Source organism: Cimex lectularius, unplaced genomic scaffold, assembly GCF_000648675.2.
Source record: "Cimex lectularius strain Harlan isolate CLEC.00 unplaced genomic scaffold, Clec_2.1 scaffold132, whole genome shotgun sequence".
Classification (NCBI taxonomy): Eukaryota; Metazoa; Arthropoda; class Insecta; order Hemiptera; family Cimicidae; genus Cimex; species Cimex lectularius.
Genome location: NW_019392772.1, coordinates 1,211,155 through 1,237,752, shown reverse-complemented (window position 1 = coordinate 1,237,752; position 26,598 = coordinate 1,211,155). Strand labels below are relative to the sequence as shown.

The window sequence follows — 26,598 nt, the reverse complement described above, 5'->3', positions numbered from 1 at the left end:
TAGCCAAGCTCCAATAATTTTTGTGACGTTACACGTGACACATGTGGTCGAGCGTTGTCATGCAACAAAATGGGCCCTTTCCGATTGACCAAAGAGGGCTTCATTACTGCCAATTTCTGATGCATGGTATTAATTTGGTTACAGTATGATTCAGCATTGATGGTTTCGCCAGGATTTAAGAAGCTGTAGTGTATTAAACCAAATGAAGCCCACCATACCGTAACCATTACCTTTTTTTGATGAGTTGGGGGCTTTGGAAAATGTATTGGAGCTTCTCCTTTGTCGAGCCACTGTCCAGAACGTCTAGTGTTATCGTAGAGAATCCACTTTTCGTCACATGTAACAATTCTGGCCAGAAATGGGTCATTTTTGTTTCGACAAAGAAGTGATGCACAAACATCAAAGCGCTGATTTTTTTGGCGATCGTTTAATGAGTGTGGAACCCAATTTTCGAGTTTTTTCACTTTTCCAATCGCCTTGAGGTGGTCAGCGACGGTCGTTTTACTGACTTTGAGTTGCTCTGCAAGTTCTCGAACAGTTGTTTTGGGGTTTTCTTCCACCACTGATCGCAGAACATCATCATTAAGAGAGGAAGGCCTTCCACGACCTTCTTCATCTTCAAGGCTGAAATCTCCCTCCCGAAATTTTTTAAACCACCTTTGCACAGTGCACTCATTAACACAACCCTCGCCCCAGACTTGGTTAATGTTTCTAGCCGTTTGGGCTCCGCTTCGGCCGAGTTTAAACTCGTAAAAGAAAATCGTACGAAATTCTCGCTTTGACATTATAAGGATGACTGAATTATTTCCAAGTAGCGGAATGCTACAGAGGTAAACAAACAATATCATTTGGAAGAAGTAATCCTGTAAACGTAAACAGAATATTTTATATAGATTTTTTTTAATGAAAACTTAAAATCCTGCATTATTTTCCGGACAACCCGATAACATCGAAATACACAGTAAAATAGCCATGTTTGTTCAAGAAACAGAAGAGGCGACCCGGATACTCGCTACCTTACACAAGCACGACTCTCATATCGAGTAGCATTCCTAAGCCCTCTCATTGGACACACCGAGCAACTTTTTTCTGAACGCCGGACACTTACACGGGCTTTGGCCGAAAAGTAAATGTCCGTGTGTCTACCTTGCATGACATTCTTAATCTGGTGAAGATGACCATTCTTCTACGAGTCAGGTCCTCCGAGGGCCACCTTTCGACAGTGCTTTTGATACGCGAGAGCTTCCCTCCCGACTTGATCCACCAACGCTACCGTTTTATTTTAATCCTATCTTTTATTGTACTTTTAGCAACGGGCGTCGTACCGCGGTGGTTGTCCCAAGATTTGGATGGAAGGTTTCAGAAAAACATTTTCTTTATCGTGCCAACGTCAACACGACACGCAAGAATGGCACAATTACACAGAAGACAAACACTTTGAGCTCTGAAGATGATCTCCATAAAGATCGAAACGTTGGCACGATAAATAAAATGTTTTTCTGAAACCTACATCACACCAGACCGGATCTCACGATTTCTGAATAATAATAAAATCTAACTTTTATTACTACGTCCAAATTTCTAAGTAGAGTTTAAAGGAAAATTACAATGTCTTATTTAAGTTAATTTTTTTAACTCTCATATTTATTTATTTCAGAGACATATTGTTGAGAGCAAATATTGTGAATCTGACCAAGAAGACAAAATAAATTTAATATTCAAGGTTTCCTCAATCGAAAAAAGAAATTATCTGTTCCATGACATTATCCAGATGTTATTTATCGTTAATAAAAGAAAAAATTAATTAACTAAAATTTCGTTTTATGTGGCGCTATAGTGCTGCCACCTCTCTTTATTGCAATGATTCAATTTTTGTCGTTTTTCCTACAACAAGGTACAACAGTATTCCTGCAATAATGCGCGTAACTTGGATAAAAATAAATAATGATAAATGGGCACAAATTGAATAAGAAAATAGGTTCATACGACATCAACGAAATAAGTAACCTCTAATCTCTCGAGCACATCGAAGGACGGTGCAATATGTGGAAAATAAAACTGAACTAGGACAAACTGGCCCAAATTGCTTTCAAGTTAAATAAAAAGCAATGTCCATTTATTTACGTTAAAAGCAAGGAACTACAGATACACAAGTTCTATTTAGGACTATATTTATACAGTACTTAGAGTGACGTGAAATCCACGCACAAGACCCAGGCGACAAGAACTAAACAGACAACTACATTTAAGCCAAAATCAGCCATGGCGAAAGAACTAACAAACACTGTTCAAACTATTACTTTGACCTAAAAGAACATAGAAGTGGAACTGAGGTATGCCACCAAGTCATCACTAATACAAGCATTCCAATGAAAAGTCGTCAGAATAATTCTTCAAGCTCTTTACTACTTTTCTAACCTCACTATCTACAATGACGTTAACCTTAGGTAAAAATTCCATTCTTTCAACTCTTTGTAACCCCTACCTCTCAAGCCCTCTTCACTACCATCCATCCAAATAACTCATGATGTCTCAAACAGCGATGACCTCGAGAATCCTCGACAACAGATTGAGTGCTAGTGTAAGTTGGTTTCTTATAACACATGATTTCCGGGTGCTGACCGAAATGTTAGTCGGGTCCGATGTATATAGCACAAAAATAATTTGCGATGTGCATGCATGCAAGCAAGGTTATAATTTTTTTTTAAATTTTTAAACATACACTGAATTCACTAGTTTTCGTGTTCCGTTTGACCAATTAATATCTTTCAATTAATTAAGGTTTTTAGTTGAGATAAAAAGTCAATGTCACGAGCGGGATTCGAACCCACGACTTTCGGCTAGATACGCCGCTACTCTACCACCAATTGAAAGATATTAATTTGTCAAGCGGACCACGAAAACTAGTGAACTGAGTATGTTAAAATGTATGGCGGCGAACTTTCAAATTGTCGCCAAACCCTACGGCTCGAATATCCCATCGTTAAATGCGAGACAATTGGAAAAGGAAGAGGCTCTATGAGGAATGGTGGGGAGTCGGGTTTCGTGCGAGAAACAGAAAGGATGAGAGAAGTGGCCTGTAAGAGTCTGCGCAAACCAGAAAAGAAGAAGTGTGTAAATTATTTTTTTATATCGTTCGTACGAAGTATAATTTTTCAAAATTATATGAGCTCATAGTTTTGGCCAGAAGAGAATTAGTTTATATTTTTTTTTTTTTTTTTGTATGTAGACAAAGCTCGTTTTTTTTTTAAATAATTAAATATATTTGGCTTTATAATTAAGAAAGTATTTGTTTATTTATTTTTATTATTTTTTTAATTATAGGAAACTATTTGTTTATTTGTTTACTTTTTTTATTATAGAAAGAATTGTCCAATAAATAGTTTTTGGTGGAATTTATTTTATTTAATTTACCCTAACACTACAAATGAAGCTTCACTAAAGCTCTGCGTGGCCATTTCAATTGTCACCGAGAATCAAATAGATTACACAACATTTGAAAAATGGCAAAAAGAGGGAAAATTCAAAAGGTGGGGTTGAGATGGGAAGTTAGTGACCGAGTGGATCGAAGTCACGATAGCTCAGGTGGTAAAGAGGCGGCGTATCTAGCCGAAGGTCGTGGGTTCGAATCCCGCTCGTGACATTGACTTATACTGAATGGTGATTTGATACTGATTTTTCTTTAACTTTATCGTTCGTTATTTTTTTGTACAAGACTATGAAAAAGTTTAAATAAGTTTAAAGTCGTGAAAAACTTTATAATTAAGTTACAGGCGATGTCCCAGGTCATTTATCTTATTTAAATTTTTGCCACTGCATGTTTCAGCTTTGATTTGTGGTAGTCTATTATCGCTACATATAAATATAATATGGGACGTTTATGGGCCGACAAACAGCTGAGGTCATCGCCTATCCTCTTCAGTGCTGTTTTTCTGCATTATCGCTACAGACTTTTATCTCGAATCTCTTGATTATTTCAATGAATGTCAACCAGGAATTGATTCATTGTGGAAAATTACTGGCATTTTCAAAAGGTTGATTTTCATCTAAGAATAACGGCAATCTATTTTTGATTGCAGTCGCCAGCCACTTTCTATTTTTAAAAGTTACGAGCAATGTTATCCTGCCCTGGTGTTGCCCATATAAAATCTTCTTTAGAAAAGATTACACCATGGTGTGAATCATGTTTGAAGAAGTTGGGCAAATAATGTTTTCTTACTCGAATAGAAGATTGGAAAAAATCCAATGGATCTTTTTTTATAACGTGTATTTCCATTTTATTTTCTTATTTACATTGATATCGTAACATTCTTTTTGTAATAATATTTTGAGACATTCAGTTTGTGGGGGGTCGCCTATTACAATTTTCTTATGAAATTTTTTAAGATCATCAATTGTCTTTGTAGTTTAATATAACCCTCAGCATTGTGTTATTTTTTCTATCTGGGTTATCTTTTGTTTTATTAATTTTACGTCTCTGAAAAAAATCTTCCTAGTATATTTTTATTCTAACTATGAGATAAATTATAAAAATTAATTCTTTCAATTAATCAACCTTTTTATATAAGGTTTTGGTTGAAATGAAACAGCTAGTGTCAGGAGCGGGATTCGAACCCACGATCTTCGGTTCAATACGCCGCTGCTCTAGCCACTTGAGCTTCCAGCTCTTATATTGTAGTTGGAGAAATGTCAATATGTAAAAAAATGTTTTACTCGTTAAAACATTTTTCCTCGTAAAAAGGTATTATTTTTTGACGTTTAACTTGTCAAGTGCTTTCGCTTTTCTCTCGACGACCCACTCCAAAGAAAATCTTTATTTGCGAATGATGGCTCACTCAACTCCCGTCTATTTGAACACGAATGTCATCTCTGCCCCCTCTTTACATTCCCTCTGTTAAACGGCACCATTGGAGAAAGGTTTTTTCCGTTTAACAGGTATCTAAATTTTGTTTAAAGTAAGAAATTCCGGATTTTCACGCACTTTGGTTTGATACAAATTTATCCCTATCATCTTGTAATTTGAAGCGAAATTATGCAGTAGGAGTTATGTCGAATATATTATCAGGTAAATGGCGGTTACCTGAGAAATATTAGCTTAATGGAGAAGTTCGAATCGCGATTAAATGGATGGGGTCCATAGCAAAGCCATTACACATTTTGTGTTCAGTTTCCAATCTCATCTTCTCATTAAAACACAAACTGTTTCAACGTCAATATTTCTCTTGAGCGTGTGAATACGTTTAAGTTAATTTTCAAACAGAAATCATCATAGAGAAATCAATCAGATCATTAGAAATGCACCGGAGCCCAATAATGTCATGAAACCACATTTGTTAATTTCGGCTTTGTGACGCATTTGTTATTTTCGGCTTTGTGAACGCATCTGATTACTGCATTATATCTTGGTTGTACAAACCACAATGGATATTAATTTAGTCTCTTGAATTTCAAATACGTGCGTAGTAATGGAATATAGTTGGATATGAGAATTAATCAGATCTGGTTGGACGATAAGGAAAAACGTATGTAATAAATCAGTAACCGTTTTATGATCGGTCGTCCATCTCATCGTATCTAAAACCTTGTCTGACCGCAAACCGTCCCCACGACGCGGTAAGGCTCGTGGCATGGCGAATCTCGAGCGAATGCGTAATTTTTTTTAATGAATTCCGTTTTTATTTATAGTACCGTGCCCTACTATGATTTATAGATGTTGATGAATTCAGTTTAGAATAAACTGTTTAAACCGCAACAGATCTTGGGAACGGATGCTCGAGCTTGACATCCGTCGAGCCTCAAGCCTTCATTGGTGATGTATTTACCAGGAAAGATCGAGCCACCTCGAACAATGTCGACTTTACGTTCCCACGGCGTGAGATATAGATACATAGATAGATACATAGATACATAGATATATACAACCAAACTTCAGACCAGGCTTGCCTAGCCACACGCTGTGGGAGCAAAGCTTAAGAAACGAGAAAGGAACACATAGGATGCATGTATTACTTATGTGTGCTTGTTTTTCTTTATTAAACTTAAGTATTAATCTTTCTATGAAAGATTTTTGTTGAAATGAAAAAGTTAGTGTCACGAGCGGGATTCGAACCCACGACCTTCGGCTCAATACGTCGCCGCTCTAACCATTTGAGCTTTCGAGACTTCGATCCTCGGACACCAATCCCCATCTCAACCTACATCCTTTTGAATTTTCTCTTCCTTTTGCTTTTTCATTTCGATCAAAACCTTGCATAAAAAGATTAATTAATTGAAAGAAGTAATTTAGTCAATAGGCTACTAAATGTAATGGATTATTTGTTAAATATGCTCTATACAAATATTACATGCATTTTGTTTATAAATAATAAACATATTAAAATAACGCATTAATTATAAAATAACGTGTAACATTTTAAACGTTTACCTTTATCAATAAATAAAAATAGATAAGAATTTTAAGTATTGTTCAATTGTTTTTAACAAACTCCAAGATATTTTTATTATAGTACATCAACTGAAATAAAGAGTTTTAATTTGAAACAATCCTTTCTTATAAAGGTTATCAAAGAGTGTAGATGCCACAAAGTTCTCATGCTTAAGCATTTTATCATCAGACACCAAATTACTTTGTTGAGGCCACATACCACTGGCCGTCACCAAGAATCTCCCAGGCTCTCCCCTTTCACGTTTGAGCAGTACACGAGGTTCTAGTTCTATTCAGAAGCATTTTTCTGGGTTACATATTTTATTACACATATTTGCCATTCACTATGTCTTGAGTGGAGTTAGCAACCATTTTTTCCCCAACTTTCCAGAGAAGGAGATTCCGGGGCTCTCTCACCTTTAGCCGTCTGATGTGATTAAAGTAATTAATTTTGTTGGACATAGATTGGGCTAATGGGCCGAAGTGGGTAGAGAGTTTATCGTGGAACTTAAAATATTTGGTTCGGGTATTTACAAATGGTATTTTGTAGAAGTTGTGGTGGGTGGTATTGGAGGCGCTGTAGGGAGCGTTGAGTACGATTCTGAGATTTTTGAATTGGAAGTACTGAATGGTTGGTATTGGCAGATTTAGCGGTACCCAATAGTTTTGGAAGATACTCAAATCCGTTTAAGTAGTGCTTTATTGAGTGTTAGTTTACTTTGTGTCATGTTAGATTTGCGTCCAAATAGTTTATAAAAAAGTCCGTAACGTCTTTTCATTTCCTGTCTTTTTATTTGTATCCAGGTTAAGCGTGAGTCAAGATAGAACCCAATGCGGCGTGCGGAGCCGATTTTAGGAATAAAAATGTTTTTCAGCAATATTGTGCGGAGGTAAACATAATATTGGTGCATTTGTTTTCGATAATTTTTATCTTACAAAGTTTGTTCAATTCTGTGTATGCTTGGAACTGCTCCGAGCAATTGCAGGATCGGGATCAGATAAAATCACGGCTGTGTTGTCTACAAAGACTGAAACGAGGGAGTTGGGTGTAGTTCGGATATCTGAGGTGTAGAGAGGTATTGGTTTGGGCCGAAAACTGCCCTACGGCAATCCCGCTCCCGCCTACAGTAGTCGGAGTAGACTGACCCTTGGAAGAAGAATCGTCCTGTGAGGTAGGAGAGAAGGATTGACTCTAAGTTGTTTGAAATAACGTGGTTGAGTTTGTATAGGAGAACATCATGCCACGCGAGATCGATTATAGGTACCGACCTGAAGGTCCCCATACAGTATTCCTGACGCTCAATGGAGGAACCCTGCTGCGTTGTAGTGTTAAGAGTGAAAACCAAATAAGTGGTTTGGGAGATTTGAAAAAATTGAGAGCAGAGGTCAATCGTTTTGGAGAATCTTTTTAATTATATTCGACAAGAGAGAAGCAGGCTAATTGGACGTAGGAAGATGCATTATGAGCGGGTTTAACTGGTTTAGGAAAATGGATGATGTTTCCCTCTTGGGAATGGATGGATACGTGTCAATGAATGTGTATGACCTCCTTTTTGAGAAGAAGTCTAACGATGTTCCCATTTCTACAGAGTCGCAGCGGCTAATGTTTTTGCTTATTCATAGTTTTCAGTTTCTCAGGATCGACCCTGAAGTGCAGACTTGCCAATTCAACCATTTTGAATAGGATAGTGTATTTTCCCACTTGAAAAAGAATACTGTATGTATAAAACCGGGAAATCTCTAAAGCCATCAGATAGCGCGAATTCTTGGATGTGTAAGAGATTAAACAAGACGGTCCTAACTATTGTATTTCTCTAAATTTCGCCGCCAACAATTGGTAACAGCTTTCCAGATAATCAAAGGTTTTCTATTGAAATATCACATATTCTTTCTAGCTGCTGAGAAACCGCTCAGAGTTAGGAGCCCACCTGATCGTAATAAGATAAATGTGCAAAACAACCCCCATTCTACCATCATCAAAACATGATCCTCAACATGCTTTTTCTTTAATTCAATCCATATTATGAAATGCATCTGAGGCAAGTATGTAAAAATAGAAACTTTTTTGGCCGGCTTTGATTGATTTTTGGCAATTTATAGTAATTCAATATCACCGACCATGTTAAACTAACTGATTAAAACTCATCATGAATCAATTGTTCTCTGTAATGAAACATCTGAAAACTGCATATATTTTGCTTATAATGTGCTTTAGCTACAAAATTCCTACGGAACCAAATTGAAAAGTGTGTCTGTTGGTCATGAAGACTGAAAATTTGATGTTTAAAGTTTAGGGACGGCTTATGTTTAAAACAAATCGACACAAAAGGCGTACCAGGGATTAACACGGACGACCGCACTGCGGATAACCCATTCTAAACGCTATTCTTTGGTCAATGTTTTATGCTATTGTTTCGAGACATACATAAATACATAAATAAAGATAAATAAAAACATAAATATAAATAGGGTGTGAAATTAAATATATTGTACATTTTTATTGGCCGAATGTGAGGTTCATTGAATTACTCTGTAAATAAATAAAAAGTGCACTAAATTTTCCATGATGGAAAAAAAGGATTTTGGATAAATGGCCATAACCATAGACAAATGGACAAATATATGGATGATGGACAAATGTTGTTTAATAATTAATACTGTATATTGAATAATAAATATAAATAATTAAAACTTGTAGATAGATGACTAAGTGGCTTGACTAAAGTGATAATATTGAGGGGTGAGAGTGATGGAAGAAAGGGTACATTTCACCAGTTTATTTCATTTGATATAAAATTTAATATATCGTTTGTGTATTCCCCTTGCTTAAACAATCCTAAACTTTGGGCGAATAAAAAAGCGTTTTCCTACCACCCACACCGCTTGTTTGTACTAAATATAAACACCGCACGTAACACGTCCGGCGAAATTCATAATAAATTTAAACTTTATGACTTATTCATTCCATTTAACTCGGCAAACTTTACCTAATCAAGAAATCGTTGTATGTTTTTTCTATGAAGAGAGAGATTTAGTGTTTCATACTCTTATTTTTTACTGAAATGTGAGTTAACTTTAATATTTGTTCAATTTCATAATTCCGTTCGTCTCAACCGCCAAAATTGGTCAAAAATTTTTTATTTCGGTTTAGCGTGTGAAACGTTGGCACGGTAGAACTGTTCGCCATAACTTATCTTTCTTCATAAATGAACCCAGTATTTCATTTATATCTACAGCTAGATGATAACCCGTCGCTGATTAAGCCCCCATGTTAATACATAGTCCACAAAAGCATGTTTTAGAGCGGACAGCGTTAGTAAGGATAAATTTTTCTTCTGTTACATGCACACAAGTCAAACTGGGATAAATCTCAAGGGAAATATGAGTCATAGCAGACATTTTATATTTTTCTAACGACCACATGTTGCCTCTTATATAATATTATAAGGACAGTTACCGAGAACATATGATTAATGATTACAACTTTATTTCAGTCCAGTTCTGGCAATAAGAGAAAGCAATGAGCTTTTTATTGTACTACTCCCTTTCACAAAATCTAATCTCTCTCGGATATTTTTCATCAGGGATGTCCGAATATGAAAGATTATACGTCAAAACCGAATTCACCAAATGGAATAATAAAGTTGTTGTCAGATAGTCAATGTCAATGGAATTCTTTTTTAATCGTTCGCCATTTCGACTTATTATTTGTATCAAAAGAAAAGGAAAGATTCCGTTTTATATTAAAAATCCGATCACTTGGCACAATTTCCTTGTTGACTTTGAATTAAATTTGCTGGTGAAGTTTTGTCGGTTGGCAAAGATAACAGAAGTCATTGAGTGTCATTTAATTGGACCGTTTTATACATCAACAATTCTTAATTATTATTAATTATTGTAAATTATTGTTAAATTAATAATTATTGTATTCCAAATTATAGTTAATTCTTATTTATTCTTGGAATGACTATATATCGTGAATTTTTATAAAAGGCGTGGCATTTTATTATTACGCTTCTTATTTTATTTATATTGTAAAACTAAGCATGGTTCCAAATATAATTTTTTTCGTAGAATCTGCTAGTGTTGTTATAATTTTAAAAAGTCGTTTAAATGTCATGCCCTATATTTTCGCGCATTCCGAAACTTCTTTCCGATATCCTGAGATAATGAGGTTTTTGTCCAGAACTCCGTAATTTCAATTTATCGTGAACTGATTGTGGTGGGTTAAATTTAGGTTTAAAAATCAACATTACTTAAATTTGTCATGGTTTATTTAATTGAATTTTTAATTTTCCCCTTTTTAACCAGTGCTACTATTATTATTTTTTATATAAAAACACACCGTATTGGAATTGTCTAAAGCTACACAGAATCTGAAATTTTTAATGTAGTTTTGAACAATTTAAAAAAGGCAATAAAATTCTATTGCTATTGTCCTAATTATGTCAAGAGCTTCCTGACGCAGATACCAATAGTTTAGATAAATTTGTTAATTTCACCTACCAAACGACATATCACATTTTTTTAATGTATACTGTTATAATAGTATAAGCTCTACAAAAGCTTTATGAGACAGTTTAGCTTTTTCACTGATTGTATGTACTAAAAGAAAAGAAAGTTGAGCCCGATCAATGGGCATATTTTACCTACATATTGACCTCTACTCACCGAGGAGGGGTGCTTACAAACTAGAGCTATAGACTAAACAACCCTAAATTGAACAGCATAAACTTTACCCTCACTCTTCGCCCAGTCAATTAAAATTTTATTTCTATTCCAATCGAAAACGTCGTCCGTTACCTTAAATTTCATGTACATGAAATGTACATATCTCTACAAATTACATCCAGACATTCATTCACACCAACACAGAATACTCCACATTCTTCTATATAGTTGAGATAAGCCTCGCCATTAATCCTAACAAATTATTTTCACACACCGGACTTCATTCGTACTACCTCAGAGAACTTGATATTCCTCGGGGTGATTGGTGACCCTTCATTCACATTAATAAATTAACTTCACACATTCACTCCCACTACCACAAAGTACAATATTTCTCGGGGTAATTGGAAATAAGCCTCTTCATTTACAGTAATAACTTAAATTCTCGCATATATTCACTTAACCCTAGATTGCTGAATAATCCTCGGTGTTATTGGGAGTAAGCCCCTCCATTCACGCTAATAAATACATTCGTTCCAATAAATAACACTTATTATAAAAATAAAGATACAATCAATCTATATGCAAAAATATTTTGGGTCAGATAGCTGTGCCTGCTGGCGTACCCCAAAGCCGTCATTAGGGATGTCAAATTTCTGTTTGCAGATTTAGTTCGTTGTAGCATTTTATTATGTGCTTTACTGTGATAAGTTATCCACACTCTTTATTAACTACTGCGAGCACCTGCGTGGTTTCTCCACCATTAGAAGGTGGATGTGCGATATTGGTATGACCTATGCGCAACCTGGTAATTATGACCTTTTCTTCCCTAGATACAGACCGATGTACATTTTAAATTAATTTTATAATAATAATTCTAATTAATAAAATCAAAAGAAGAATAGAAGAATTGTAGAAGTACGAATGAATAGCAAGATTCATAGATTTTATTAAATTTGATATTTTTCTAAATTCAACGAACGACTAAATTGAAGCATTTAAAACATAAAATGTAGGCTTTAGCTATAAGATAATTAATTTTAAGAACAATAAAAATGCATAGGTTTTAGATTTTTTAGGTCGAGGGAGGTTATAACGTCTATCCCAATACTTTTATGATATCTAGTCAAAAGAAAAATAGAAGAATTGTAGAAGTACGATTGAATATCAAGAGGGGGGGCGTCGGTGGCCGCAAGGTTTAGTCTTTGACACGGCGCTCATCACTGTAAGGTAAAGGTCCCGGGTTCGAATCCAGCGGCCCTGCATTCGAATCCGACATACTTACAAATGGGCTTTTAAAAAAAAAAAATCATAGATTTTATCAAATTTGATCAATTTCAACGAACTACTAAATAGAAGCGTTTAAAAGGTAAAATGTATGCTTTAAGCTATAAGATAATTAATTTTAAGAACAATAAAACCGCATGGGTGTTAGATTTTTTAGGTGGAGGGAGGTTATAACATCTTACCCCAATACTTTTTATGATATCTAGTCTCATTTATTTTATATACAAGAATTATTTGGAGATCGCGAGATGAGATGGTGTGACGTACGTTTAGAAAAACATTTTCATTATCGTGGCCACGTTTCCATCTTTATTGAGATCATCTTCAGGGCTCAAAGTGTTTGTTTTCTGTGTAGATGTGTCATTATTGTCGTGTTCAGAGTGCCTCAATAAAGATCGAAACGTTGGCACGGTAAAGAAAATGTTTTTCTACAACCTACGTCACACCAGACCGCATCTCACGATGTCTAACTAATCATTAAGTAACGCTCACTAAACACCACATATTTATACACAATAATAGATCGGAATTGGTTTCTCTGATAACATTGCTACCAAGGTGGTACATCAACTATTGGAAACTATTGAACAATCTACCCGAAGATGCCTGCATAACGCCATGCCTACATAATTCAAACTAAATATCATTTCGAGATATCTCTGAATGACAGCCGACAAGAAAATACAAATGGCTTTCATTTAGATTTTTCGTTATTTAGATTCTGTATGGGGTTTTGGGCAGGAGGAGCGGCTTTAAACTGTAGCTAATAGTTCGTACAAGATTTTATCAAATAAAAAGTCGAACTAAAAAATTAAAATATTGAAGTAGCAAAAAAAATATTGCGTTGTATTTTTATTGGAGTTCTAGATCTTGTTCCATGATCTACACGGATGTTCATATTTGTGATTTATTAGTATCAAAGTTGGAATGAAAGGAATATATTCCTTGAAAGCTGGAAAAAGGAACGGAGTGTTTTCTTTTCTTTCGAAATGACCTTATCCCAGATTTTTTAATACAAAATCAATACATAAAACCCTTATCTCAAAAACTAGTTAATAAACCATCTTCAAAGGATTCTATTAATTATTAAAGGTAAATTCCATCTGGCATATGCAATTATCGTGATAAAAGTATTACAACCCGGAGTAAAACTTTCGCGTCAATTATTTCCAAAGCTCGGCACATCGATTTGGACAGACATCCACTTGTCACGATATTATTTCGTTCTCAGAAAGTTTTTGATTCGAACAATCAATATCGAGGGGAGGCCATTTTACATGTTCGCCGGGATCGGTTTATTACGAGTATTTATATCGACAGGATTGGAGCTCTCGCCTCCCTGGATTTTATATATCCTCAGGCGCAACGGAAACCCGGGATAATTCCTGTGGCCACGGTTTGTTCATAACATTACAACAAGGTTTTTCATTACCAGCTATATATATTTAAAAATAGTAAATGTAAACCTCATATAAGTTTCTGAACAGTTTTTACGATGATTATTCGGAGATCGTGAGATGCGGTCTGGTGTGACGTATGTTTTAGAAAAACATTTCTTTATCGTGCCAACGTTTCGATCTTTATTGAGATCATCTTCAGGGCCTTGTGTTGTCTGCATTTCAACAAAAAAGTTTTCTGATTGATAGCCGATGCGACTTTCTTCCATTGTTGGCGATGTTCTTCAAAATACTTTTTGCTTGGTGTCCATATGTAGTTGAAATTTCTTCATAGAATCCCATATTCTTCATTCTACTCGTGTAGAAATGCGTGGTGATGAAGAAGCTCGCATCGGCTATCATATGCGATAAAACTTTTTTGTTGAAATGCAGATAACACAAGGCCCTGAAGATGATTTCAATAAAGATCGAAACGTTGGCACGATAAAGAAAACGTTTTTCTAAAACCTACATCACACCAGACCTCATCTCGCGATCTCCGAATAATCATTGACTGACGGTCAGTAATTACCACACAATTTTACCAATTTTTTCCAAAACTTAAGCAAACACAAAGGGAAAAGTTTTATTCATTTTTAATTGCATATACGATGAGAGGTACAATTTGTAAAAGGTTCTTGATAGGCACTATAGTGTATCTGATTTTATGTGCAAATTTTTGTTAAGATTTAAATTTTTTAAAAGTAATGAAAATTTTAGATTTTATCTACATCTGAACCAAAATAGGCAAACAAATTAATATATTGCATCAAGTTCTACTTACTAAAAATTAAATAAATAAACCCAACATATCAAATTTCACAATCTGCAATTTGAGGGTGAACGACACATTGGAACACATAACATGGGAATGCCCTATATATTCGTCGTTAAAACACAAATTTCTCAACAAAGGCAAGAAATTAATAGGTTTATTAAATATGAATTAAACATGGGATAATGAAAAAAATACTAATTTATTTCACTTTATGTTGAGTACATTGAATGTAACATGTTGGGTTATATAATAAACAAACCAATTAGGATAAAACACATAATCATAATAATTTTAGAAAAATAATTTGTTACGAAATTTAGGTTTTTCTTTTTTGACTGGGGCTTCCGACATCTGGGTCATTTCAGCCCCCAACTAAGTATATATCCTTTTTACCCTTTCAAACACTACATTCATACAAATAAATACATCCATGCATATAAATACATCCATACAGTACACTCATTCCGTTTGGTCAAGAGAGTACTTGATATTCCTCCACCGACCTATATTTAAACTAATCTAGATTGGGGTCGATGGAGTACTTTTATAAATATTCCGCCATCGACCCCGAACACACACTCTTACGCTCTCAACATTCGAGGGGCGATGATGACGTTATATTTCACCCTCACCCCTCACCATTCACGCTAATAAATACATGCACTCAGACAAAACATATAGGCACAACACATAAGACATATTATATACAGTAAAAAAACCCAATTTCCCCTAAAAAGCGGAAAGGGGACTCTGAAACTCGCTACTTTGTTCGAGAACTCTTCCGAACTCTTAGAAGTCCGGCGGCATGCCTACACGCTCTTTGTATGGAGGCAAAGCATGACACGCTTTTATTATGTGGGGCACATTGAGCAACCCTTCTCTGCATAAGGCGCACCTGCGCGGGCTTTGGCCCAAAAGCTTAGGTATATTATTAATATTAGTGTACTGTATATATGATTTTTCATTGTAAATATTTTTAGCAGTGATAATTTATTGCAATATATTTATGTAAAAATATGGGAGTAAACAAAATTTGCATCCGTCGTGTACGCATGTTTGTAATGCTTAAATATAATAAAATGTTCTATCCTATCCGATTCCACATCCAACATATAAAATTATATTTTAAAGTTTTTTTATACTAAATTCACAAAAGGTAAACTTAATTAAGTTGTCATTATTATTTCGTTTTAATTGTCATTTGAGACTAACGAGTACAAAATAATTATATTTGTCCAATACAGATTGTATTTTTCGGCTTTCATTACAAAATTACATGCCAATTTTGTTGACATTTCAATTCTTCAAAGGCTTTCTGGTTCGAGAATTATTTTCAGTTACAATATAATAAAAATTCGTTTTCCTGGTTTGCAAAGTTCAACCGAAACTTTTAACCATGTACGTTTACAAATTATTTATTGAGCTTTTACCCCGAAGGTTTGTCACTCCCCGATGTACCGATCCTACGGTCAACTACTCCTCAGGGGAGTTAGCTTACACCGTTATACGGCTTGGTCGCTCGTATCAAACCAGGTACCCAAGAGATCATCGCTTTCCAACCAATTGGGTTCTCCCTTTCGGGGCCTTCGACAGCTAAGTCATTTGAGCCCCAATAAAATATAATCTAGCCGAAACCAACATCCTTAATTCAATCGCACAAATAAATACATGCTCACCTCTACACATTGCACTCGTTCTGGTTAGTCGGTGGAGTACTCGATTCCTCCATCAATCTACGCACAGTAGTAAAGTAATAAGATATTCTAAATTACCGTCGATGGAGTACTCTCATAATATTCCGCCATCGACGCTAAACACAGCTGGAGGGGCGATAGTGACATTATATAGACCTATCAGCCCCTTACATACACGCTCTCAGAAAAACATAAACAGATAATATAACTATATACAATATAAAAACCACGTTCTTTAAAAAGCGGAACAGCGGACCAGAAACTCGTTAATATGCCGGAGAACCATTCTTAAATCTGGTGGTATGCCTACAGGCTTTCTTTAAGGAGCCAAGGCTTTACAAGCTTTTGTAATGTGAAACTCGCTTCGGCAGTACATATAGTAAAATTTGAACGAGTTTTTTAAATATTTTTTTATTATTATTCGATAGTAATCTATTTGCATTGAAGAATTGATGAAAAAAATCTGCACGAAAAATTCAGAAAAAACAAAACTTGAAATTTCGATTTTTTTTTTTTTTAATGTTGGATTGGTAACTGTTCATAACTTCAAACTTCTGGAGCCTTAAAAATTCCCTTAAACGTTCTCCAATTAGCTTCCAGGGGTGTACCCACCTTTTGCAATTGCGCTTGTGGAAGGCCCATAACTTGAGTTTATAGTTATTAACAGTTACCACTCCAATATTTCAAAAAATTCCAAATTTCAACATTTTTGTTTTTTCTGAATTTTTCGTGAATAATTTTTTCATCAATTCTGAAATGCAAATAGGTTTCCTTACAGCAAATTTAACTTTTTTCAGGTGGCACAAACCAGATTCTTCTACAGTCAGCAATTCTGAATTTTATAAGCAATTTAGAGGACCTAAGTCGAAAAATTAAAAACACCCAAAACTTGAAATTACTTCTTTACCGTTTAAATTTGTACAGGGGTTTATAAGAAGTTTTTAGTTCCATATAGTGAGTAGGACCACCTGAAATTTTCGACACTTGTCGCCAGTCACCCGTATATTAAAAAAAAAGAAAAAAAGATGAGCCCAATTTTTAAAAAATCTACTTTCGAAGAATATATTCTCTTTTTTCAGATTAGGAAACTTTGATTTATAATTTAAAACAAATGGAAACACGATTTTTATGGAATCAATTAAAACGAAATAAAAATCATATAGCACCAGTCAAACATGACCAGTGAATTACATAACAACCTAACTTTATTAACGAATTGTCAAAATATTTCGTATCATTGGGAAATCGTGAGATGCGGTCTGGTGTGATGTAGGTTTCAGAAAAACATTTTCTTTATCGTGCCAACGTTTCGATCTTTAGTGAGATCATCTTCAGGGCCCAAAGTGTTTGTTTTCTGCGTAATTAAACTCTCAACACGACACACTAGAATGGCACAATTACGCAGAAAACAAACACTTTGAGCCCTGAAGATGATCTCAATAAAGATCGAAACGTTGGCACGATAAAGAAAATGTTTTTCTGAAACCTACATCAGACCACAGACCTACATCAGACAGAACTACCAGACCACATCTCACGATTTCCCAATAATTTTCGACTAAAGGTCACTAATCACCACACATATTTCTTATCGGTGAACTAATACTAGAAAAGAATAAGTAAATTCTGCTTACATGGTCAGGATTTTTGCAAAAAAAACAGGATGTCAATGCTTGCACTTCATCTATTCATATATGTAATATGTAATACCTGAAGGAAGCTGAGCGGAAATTCGCACTTTTATCCTTCGACCTTATCACCCCAGGGTCAGGAAGCGTAGAGGGGCCAGGGTTAGGTGGTGAATAAGGGATGAAATCCCGGCTGTTGTTTCCACGGGACAAGGATCTCATTAGTGCCACGTGAGAGACAATATTTAACTATTTTGTATTAACGATAAACATTAATTTCATACTCAATTATTCTGTGGGTTGCTTATTATTATGGTATTTGTTATCCAGAACCACCATGCCGTGTTTTTTTCAATTGAACTTTTATCAATGTAAAAGATTACATCACAACTTTATAAAGTTGGAGGTGGGACGTTTCATATTTCTTTCTAAATGAGATTGTTAACCTGGATCTCTTGAAAAACAACACTGTTTGAAAAGAGTTATTTCCCTATCCTCAGAATTATGAAACAGAAAACCTTTCAGATAATTAAAGTCGCCTCTGTGACAAACCCATTATCACCAACAAGGATCCACTCAGGTCATTTTTTTCCGACCCTGAGGTCTTTCGAATTTTACCATCGATTTAATACTCTGTATTTCATTCTTTATACAAACGTTGAAGATATCCTAAACATTGAAAAGGGTGAGGGTGGAAAAGGGAGACCCTCCCCCATCGTAAAAGTTTATCGATGGACGTCCGTATTGGGGAAAGGGCGAGTCCTCGATGGGCCTTTTGAAAAGAAATTCTCAAAATTACAAGTTCCGCGACGGGCGATTTTTTTCTCCGACCCGGAAAAGGGCGAAACGTGTGAGATTTCTCTCACTCGGGTCGGCTACTTTTCTTCCTCCGAAATGAAGAAAGTCGATACTGCCGGCCCTTTACTTGGAAGGAAGTTTTATTATCTCCGGTTACGGGATTTGTTCCCTCTCTCATAAAACTGACGAGTGGCCACGTTACGTTGGACGTGAATAACTACTTCAATGTATTTTTGTTTAATATGATCTATTTATTGTTGTAACAGTGCTGATTTGAAGTGAATCAAGATAGGACAGAAAGGCAAAGAACTAAAACATGAAGAAATAGTGAGAAAAAATATAGACCCATTTTTCTTTAAAAATTTAAATCTTATGATTTTTTATACAAACATGTCAATCGTATCTAGGAAACGATCATGTTATTACACTAGACAAAAACATGATGACCATCCAACACCAGACCAACTATGTAAATCGTATCCCATAAAATATTACAAATGAGAAGAATATAAGCAAATAATAAAATCATAACAGTTTTGTTAATTAAAATGTCGTTGAAAACATTTTACACTGGAATTATGTTTAATTCAGAATAAAAGTGCATCCGAGTATGAATGAGAATTCAAGCATGTTAGATATTAGCATGCATGAGCCACATCTCTTAAATAATAAATTAAAAATATAGAAAAATAATTCATTTTTTAAAAATGACTATTCGGAAATCATGAGATGCGGTCTGGTGTGATGTAGGTTTCAGAAAAACATTTTCTTTATCGAGCCAACGTTTCGATCTTTATTGAGATCATCTTCAGGGCCTGGATTTACAAACATTGTTTAAATTTAACAAATACATGTAGGATGTGGAAAAAAGTGAATTTATACAATGCAAGAAATATTTTTATATTCAATCAAAGTATCAGTCAAAGTGTTCGTTTTCTGCGTGCGCATTTGCATTATTTAAACAATGTTTGTAAATCTCAGGCACTGAATATGATCTCAATAAAGATCGAAACGTTGGCACGATAAAGAAAATGTTTTTCTGAAACCAACATCACACCAGACCGCATCTCACGATTTACGAATAATCATCGACTAACACTAATCACCACTCATTTTTTAAATTTTAATAAAACATAAATAGAGAAAAATTTGTATAAAGTTGGCCACTGTAGAAATTCATTAGTAGAAAATGAACAGTATTTTTCCACGAATACCAGCAACAATCCCTGACAAAATTAAAAATGTTATGAATTTTTCAATAGTTAATTGTCTTTTTAATTATATGAAAATCGCTTTTAACATTTTCCTCTATATATGACAAATAAGGACTTTTTCTACCATTATTGTATAGAGTGTCAAATTATTAGTGTTCCTCTGGTTTTCTAAGAATTAAAGAACTTAAGAAAACAAAATGTAAATTTTTTTAGCGTGAACTCTTGCACATATATATATAATAATATTTAATTATTTTAGCAATGCGCCTGCCAGTTTGCTGATGGTTTGGACGATTTAACAAACCTATGTTCAGCAGAAAAAAAATATTGATAATTTGAGATCATTTTCAGAAAACACCGAAGCTCATAAACGTTGAATTGTCGTAATATTAGTGATAAATTTCACGGTTGTGAACAGGATTTTCAATATTATCTCGAATATAATAAACTAAAGATTATTTAATGGAATGTGTTTTGAATTAAATTTTATTGATAGTATGGAAGAAGAAAATTAGAGACATTTCAGAAATAACCTAACCATATTGTTCAATAGTTAGGAAATATTGATAGTTGATAGTCATTCCTAGGGCACACCAAAGCTCAAACATATTTGTGCATTATTTTGCACTTAAAATAATTAGAATGCAGAAAATTTTCAATAGAATCTTAACAATTATAAAATGGGTAATAGTTCGCGCCAAATTGCGCGGATTTCGTTTACAGTTCTAAATCGTTTTGCCCATCTTCCTTGCCCTATTTCGTCAGTTTTTCTCGTTCTCATTCAATTGTAGCTTGCACCCTTCTGAATTTTCTCTATTTCCCAGATAGCTCCCAAACGATTTCCCTGCTGAAATTCAAGCCCCCTCTGCCCAAAGTTTTATATTATCCCAACCGCATTTTGTTTTATCCTCTCTCTTTCTCACTTTTCATTCTTTCTCGTGAACGTTGCTTTGAAGGCTAGTTCATGAACAAAATAAATTGCTGCTTCAATAGCTCTCAATTCTCATATTTCGCATCACGCCAAGTTCGGACACAATCATCCAGGTAGGCAAGGTTCAGTTAAATTTGGTCTTTTCCGGCCAAAGTTTAAGGCCAAAGTCGCGGAGGTCGTGCCCGCGCCATATTATGGCCTAGCACCATGCCACAAAAAAGTTACGTTTAAAAATCCAGTCTAAAATCTTGCAGTACAATAACCCAGGCATGAGGAACGGGAAGAGATTTATAGAAGGGCCATCGGCAATATTTCAAAGGAACTCCTGGACACGGCAGTGCCGCCTAATAAGGTACATGCATCGGATTGGATTCCCGGACAGAAGAAATTACTGCCAAGAAGAAAAGGAGACAGCAGAACACATTTTATATTTTTGGTCTATGATCAACCAAAAAAGTAAAAGCTGAAAGCAAGATACTGCACTAAGGAGCCGCTGGCAAGGCAATGGAAGTTGATTAACAACCTTAAGATATTCAATAATTTATAAAATTAGAGCAGCGCAATAGATCGAGAAGGCCTTATGGCCACCTCTTTCATCCCTATCTCTATACTCGTTCTTCGAGAAGGAGCAGGGCAGAGTCCGACGCGGCCACTGCTAAGTTTACTGCTCGTGACCGACCAACGCCTCAACAATAAGCATTACCATTAATAATGGTGTTATAGCATTAAATTTGAAATAAATCTGCGCATTGAAACGACTTTCTAAAGGTACTTTGTACATCTGGTTATTTTTAAGAGACGATTTATAAGATTTATGGTTTCTTTGCCGGTTATTATAAAAATGGTTTCTGATTTATGATAAAATGCCACGTTTATTTTTACGTAAGTTTTTAACAATTTTAATTTGAAATTGCATTTTTGTGTGTTTTAGGCAGTAAATGGCCAAATGGACTTCACGCAAACTCTCTGAACCCTTCGACATTGACCATACAGACTAAGGTAAATAATTTCAACAAACTTTTAGCTTATACTATAAATAACAATGTAAGCCCAATCACCGTGGTTGTTATGATTGCCGAATTACCGGGATGTCAGATTTATGGGTCAAGCCGATGATTAATAGGCCGTATTATTATATTGAATTCATGACTAGGCCCTTTGGAGAGATAAATCGGACGCCATTTCAATGTGGGACGAAGCTCTGCCTAAGGAAAAAAGGTCCCTTTTATCGTCCATTCATCCATGGAATAGTGAATCGTTTATATTTCATTTGATCAATTGCGAATTCACGGCCAGCGTGTGTGAAATAGCTTCCACCGATTTGAAAAATTCTTATAAAACACATTAGCCAACGGTTTTCCGACGATTAAAGGCCTATCGTAAAACCACCAATCCCGGTTAAGTACTCTGGAAGGAAATGGAGCTTGAAAGCCAGAGCTAATCCTCAACCCAGCTCCAATCTAAAAAAAAACAACTTCGAGGGTTATCTCCTCCCAAGGAAAGATTTACTTTGTAGGGTCATACATCACAGTATATAACTTTTAAATTTTCCCGTATCTCGAGTCATTTTCTCAAATTGAAATGGTGAAAAGATCTTTGCAAAAGGATTATCCTCTCTTGATTGGGACAAAGTTCATTCATACGATCGAAAAGTTTATAATTTAAAAAAAACTTACGAAAAGTGTATGTTTTGTTCTGCCATTTTACAGTTCATTTCACTATTATTTTTTCCCTAAGCTTATCATCTTTTCGGCCGATGAACAACTCATTGTGGTCTTGGAAGCCATCCAACCAAATAAATTTCACCCCCGTTTGATTTGTTAGTCCTATTATCGCGGATATACCATCGAATAAAATATGTTTCTTTGCCTAAAACCAGTTATAAATCATAACAAAATTCTTTGTTTTTAATTGTAATACACATTTAATAATCATAAACAATCTTAATGAACCCTAAATTGATAAAAGGTACAATTAATTTTGCCACTTTATCCAGTTAAGAAAGCAAATCATAAAGTTTTATTATAATTATTAAAAGGTCATAACTAAATTCATGTGACTTTAATTTTTTGACATTTAGTTGTTTACACCTAATAACCTTACTAAAAAAAATACTAACATTGTTGAATACGTACAACAAAACAACTTATGTCATTTGGCAGTGTGATATTAAGAGAGAGAGAGAGAGAGAGAGAGAGAGAGAGAGAGAGAGAGAGACGAATTGAGGGGGAAAACATAATTGCGGCAAAAATAACAATTTTTATAATTTTTCTCTTCATCCCACACTCAAAAAGACTGCCCACAGTAATATAATTCCATGAAGATAGCTCCACGAAATCCAAAACATCGTAAATTACAGTGTTTTATATTTAAAAAAATTATTTTTTCTTCTTCCTTAGCCAACTCCTTAAAGAAAAATTAACAACAATTTTAATAATAGTTAACAAAGTCCTGATGAAGGGGATATATTCCTCAAAGCTTGGACAATAAAGCTGACTGTTTTTATTTCCTTCAAATTGGCCTAATACCTGATGTTATAATACAAAATTGTCATATTTGAAGGATGTTGTAAATTATATGAATCATTAAAGACACAAAGACGTACAGGTTATAATTGATTAATTAATTTTAATTTTATTATACAAGGTGTATCAGCTTTGATAGTCCACCCATTTAATTCTGAAACGATTAACATTAGCAAAAAATTGTCTTATACCAACCCCAAGTTAATTTGGAATCGCGTGGTTGTAACAGATTTTGCATAACTTTCTCATCTAGCTGGGAAATGGCACTAAAGTTGTTATTTTAAATGAGAATCCTATAGTTTTATTGCCCAATTCGATTTTAGATCTAATTTTATATCAACTTTACTGAGAGAAAGGTTTTCATGGGATCGACCATTTCTGAGTTATTCTGAGGGAAAACGCGTGAGGGGGCATACTTTTTGTAACAGCAAAATGGCCCTCCACGTTTATTTCGAAAACGATTAGCATAAGCAAGTTAATTTAGGATTGTACTCGTTTCAAAATCAGAAACTTTTTGTAACAACAAGATGTGGGCCAAGACTGAGGTTGTTGTTTCATGGCTTCTGAATAACTTGACGGAATATAGAATGGTGCATTTTGATACATCGCGTTAACTATGTTAGATGGCCGCATAACATTCGTTTTCTCCTTGAAATGTCCTATATTTACACTGGTTAAAGTATCCGTTTTGTCGCCTTTTTTAACAATTGGCATTTCCTTTTACCTAAGAAAAATTTCTTCGGCCGTTTCGACTCCGGTTTTGCCATCCACCTGAGGGCGATGACACACGGAGCGGTTTTGACCGAAGCGTTTATCGCGAGAAAAATCGAGGCGGTGAGTCGTTCATTGTTGTTGCATTAACCTGACAGACGTAGCGGTCGTAACCGCCTGTCGGTTTTCAAACCGAGTCGGTCGGTGGCGGAGACGACCCAACGCGTCGGTTTTGNAGTTACAGAACAATATATTTATTAAACAGGACTTGTTAAACAAACTGCAAAACCTTGCGACGTTCAATGCTTATATGCACTGCTATAGGATACATTTAATAACTGAGAGAAAACAAAACCGCTTCGGCCAAAACGCACATCATACCGCTGCGTGTGTCACAACCTAGCAAAACCGAAGCGGTAAACGCTTCGGTCAAAACCGCTCCGTGTGTCAGCGCCCTGACTTGTAATCTGACCTTCTTTCCTCATGGAAGTTTTTATATGGACGACGTATGTATGGAGTCCGGGTGTACCACATGGGAAACAGAGGTGGATAATACGGAGAAAAGGAATTATTGGGTATATTTTTGAACGGAGATCGTTGTTCCATCGGATTTCCGTTGACCTAGGTTTTATCTATGCTCGGGTTATTTGCTAGAATGACAATACTGAGGTGTTTGTAACCAAGCAGATTGCGGCTAAACTCCTCGGCTAAAATCTTATCACGATTCTTTAAATATTTTATACTTAGACCCATTAACTTTTTCGGTGATATTCGTTCTTCTGAAGACGAGGAACCTTAATCAACCGTTCAATAGGAAACATATTTTCTTTTGTTTTGTTTTTTCATTACAGGTTTTCTTCTTTTTATATTATTTAGTCGACTCCCTTGTTTTCTCCCGAAAGTTGTGTTTATTCTGCCGATATCCATATACAATTCCTGTATATTTTCAATTTTAGAACGCATGAGGAACAAGCACCTTGGATGAAATTTTTTTTTATTGTTTAAGCCAAATCCTCTTTACTTACGTCTCATAAAAAAGTTTGCTACCAGCGCTAAAGAGTCCGTGAAGTCCCTTAAATTCTCACGTTATGTGTGTGCTCGCATTAGGTATTTAACTTTTAAGGAGAATAATTATGTCAGATTTACAAACTCATTAAGTAAAATTTTAAGGGTTTTTTTTCATTATTTATCTTTTTTATTCTGTGCCATATTAAAAATATTAATCCGCTTGTGTTTAGTGGTCTTATTGACTTCTTTGAATTAATTATTCTTTAGCTACCCACGCTTAGCCGAAAGTCGTTGGTTCGAATCCCGCTTGTGACACTAACGTTCTCATTTCGACCAAGCCCCTACATACAAAGGATTGAAAATAATGTTGGATGCCGCTCCGCATAAAATACATTTATTACGATAGGGTAGAGATTTTTTAAAAATTCTAAAGAAGATTCGCCGTCTCGAAGTACCCATTTTGGTAATTTGTCCAGCTTTCTATGGATTGATCCACTAAGTTTCTCCGTTGAAACGGTACGACCTCTGATACAGCCTCCATCTGGCTCTCTGACTCCTAACTTGACTTTGATTCTGGGTAATAAGTAGGCACTTTGCCTGACTTCGCCAGCATCTGTGCTTACAAGCTGGCATTTCGAGCCTTTGACGGTTTTCGAGGAGGTCAAACATTTAGACTCTGAAAATTCACTTACCATTTTCTCTCCGGATGAGTTTCACTCAAATGAGACGATTTGATTTTTCATTTCCTAATGGCTTTTTTCGTTACAGTATTTTCAAACTACTTCTCAAACGTCTTGATCAAGATCTTGATCTGTCTCGATTGAAAATTGATCTTTTGGTATGCGATAGTGACAATTCTTTTCACTAAATTGCCCATAATTTTCTCGCTTAACCAGCGTAGGTTCCTATAATTCGTTGATCCTTTCTCTTTGGGTCCTAGGTGTTTTTTCTTCTAATGTAGACAACAGGTTACTAGCATCAGGATGTAAACCTTCTTTACTCTTCTCCATTCTTTAGGCTTCCTCACAATTCTTTTTTATTAGATATCTCGCCGATGCCTCCAACTTTATATGAAGAAATAATAATTAAAACGAAAATAATATAATTCAAAATAAACAAATAATTCTCTTTCGATAAATAAAAATAACAATTAAATAAACAAAATATATTATTCCTTTCTGGACAAATAAAAATACAAATATCTTGGGAAGAAAAACTGATAATATTAAAGGAACAAGACTACACTACAAGAAAGACTCACGGGATCCTCAAAGTGGCCCTTAAGCAGCAAAACTTTATAATAATTTTCTTATGTGCCTTTTGGCCGGTCCTTGGTGGAGGCACACGTGTTCCATACAACCCCAATAGTGGGAGAGGCGTTTTCCTTTTTACAGCCATGTATTCCCTTCCGAACCCTATTGAAGCCTATCATATTGTCACAAAAGAGGATAAATCTTAAAATAGATCCTTATTGAATCCAAAGTTTGGTGGAA

At 35.1% G+C, this 26,598-nt stretch overlaps 1 protein-coding gene across 2 annotated transcripts in view; it reads left to right on the top strand.

The window, feature by feature from the left end:
- The window catches only part of LOC106672074, a 186,244-nt gene that overhangs the window by 89,849 nt on the left and 69,797 nt on the right, over window positions 1–26,598 (top strand). For both annotated transcript variants that reach the window (XM_014403204.2, XM_014403202.2), the window contains exon 3: window positions 21,793–21,860. The gene's annotated coding sequence lies outside the window, so the exon portion shown is untranslated. The remainder of the gene's footprint in view (window positions 1–21,792; window positions 21,861–26,598) is intronic.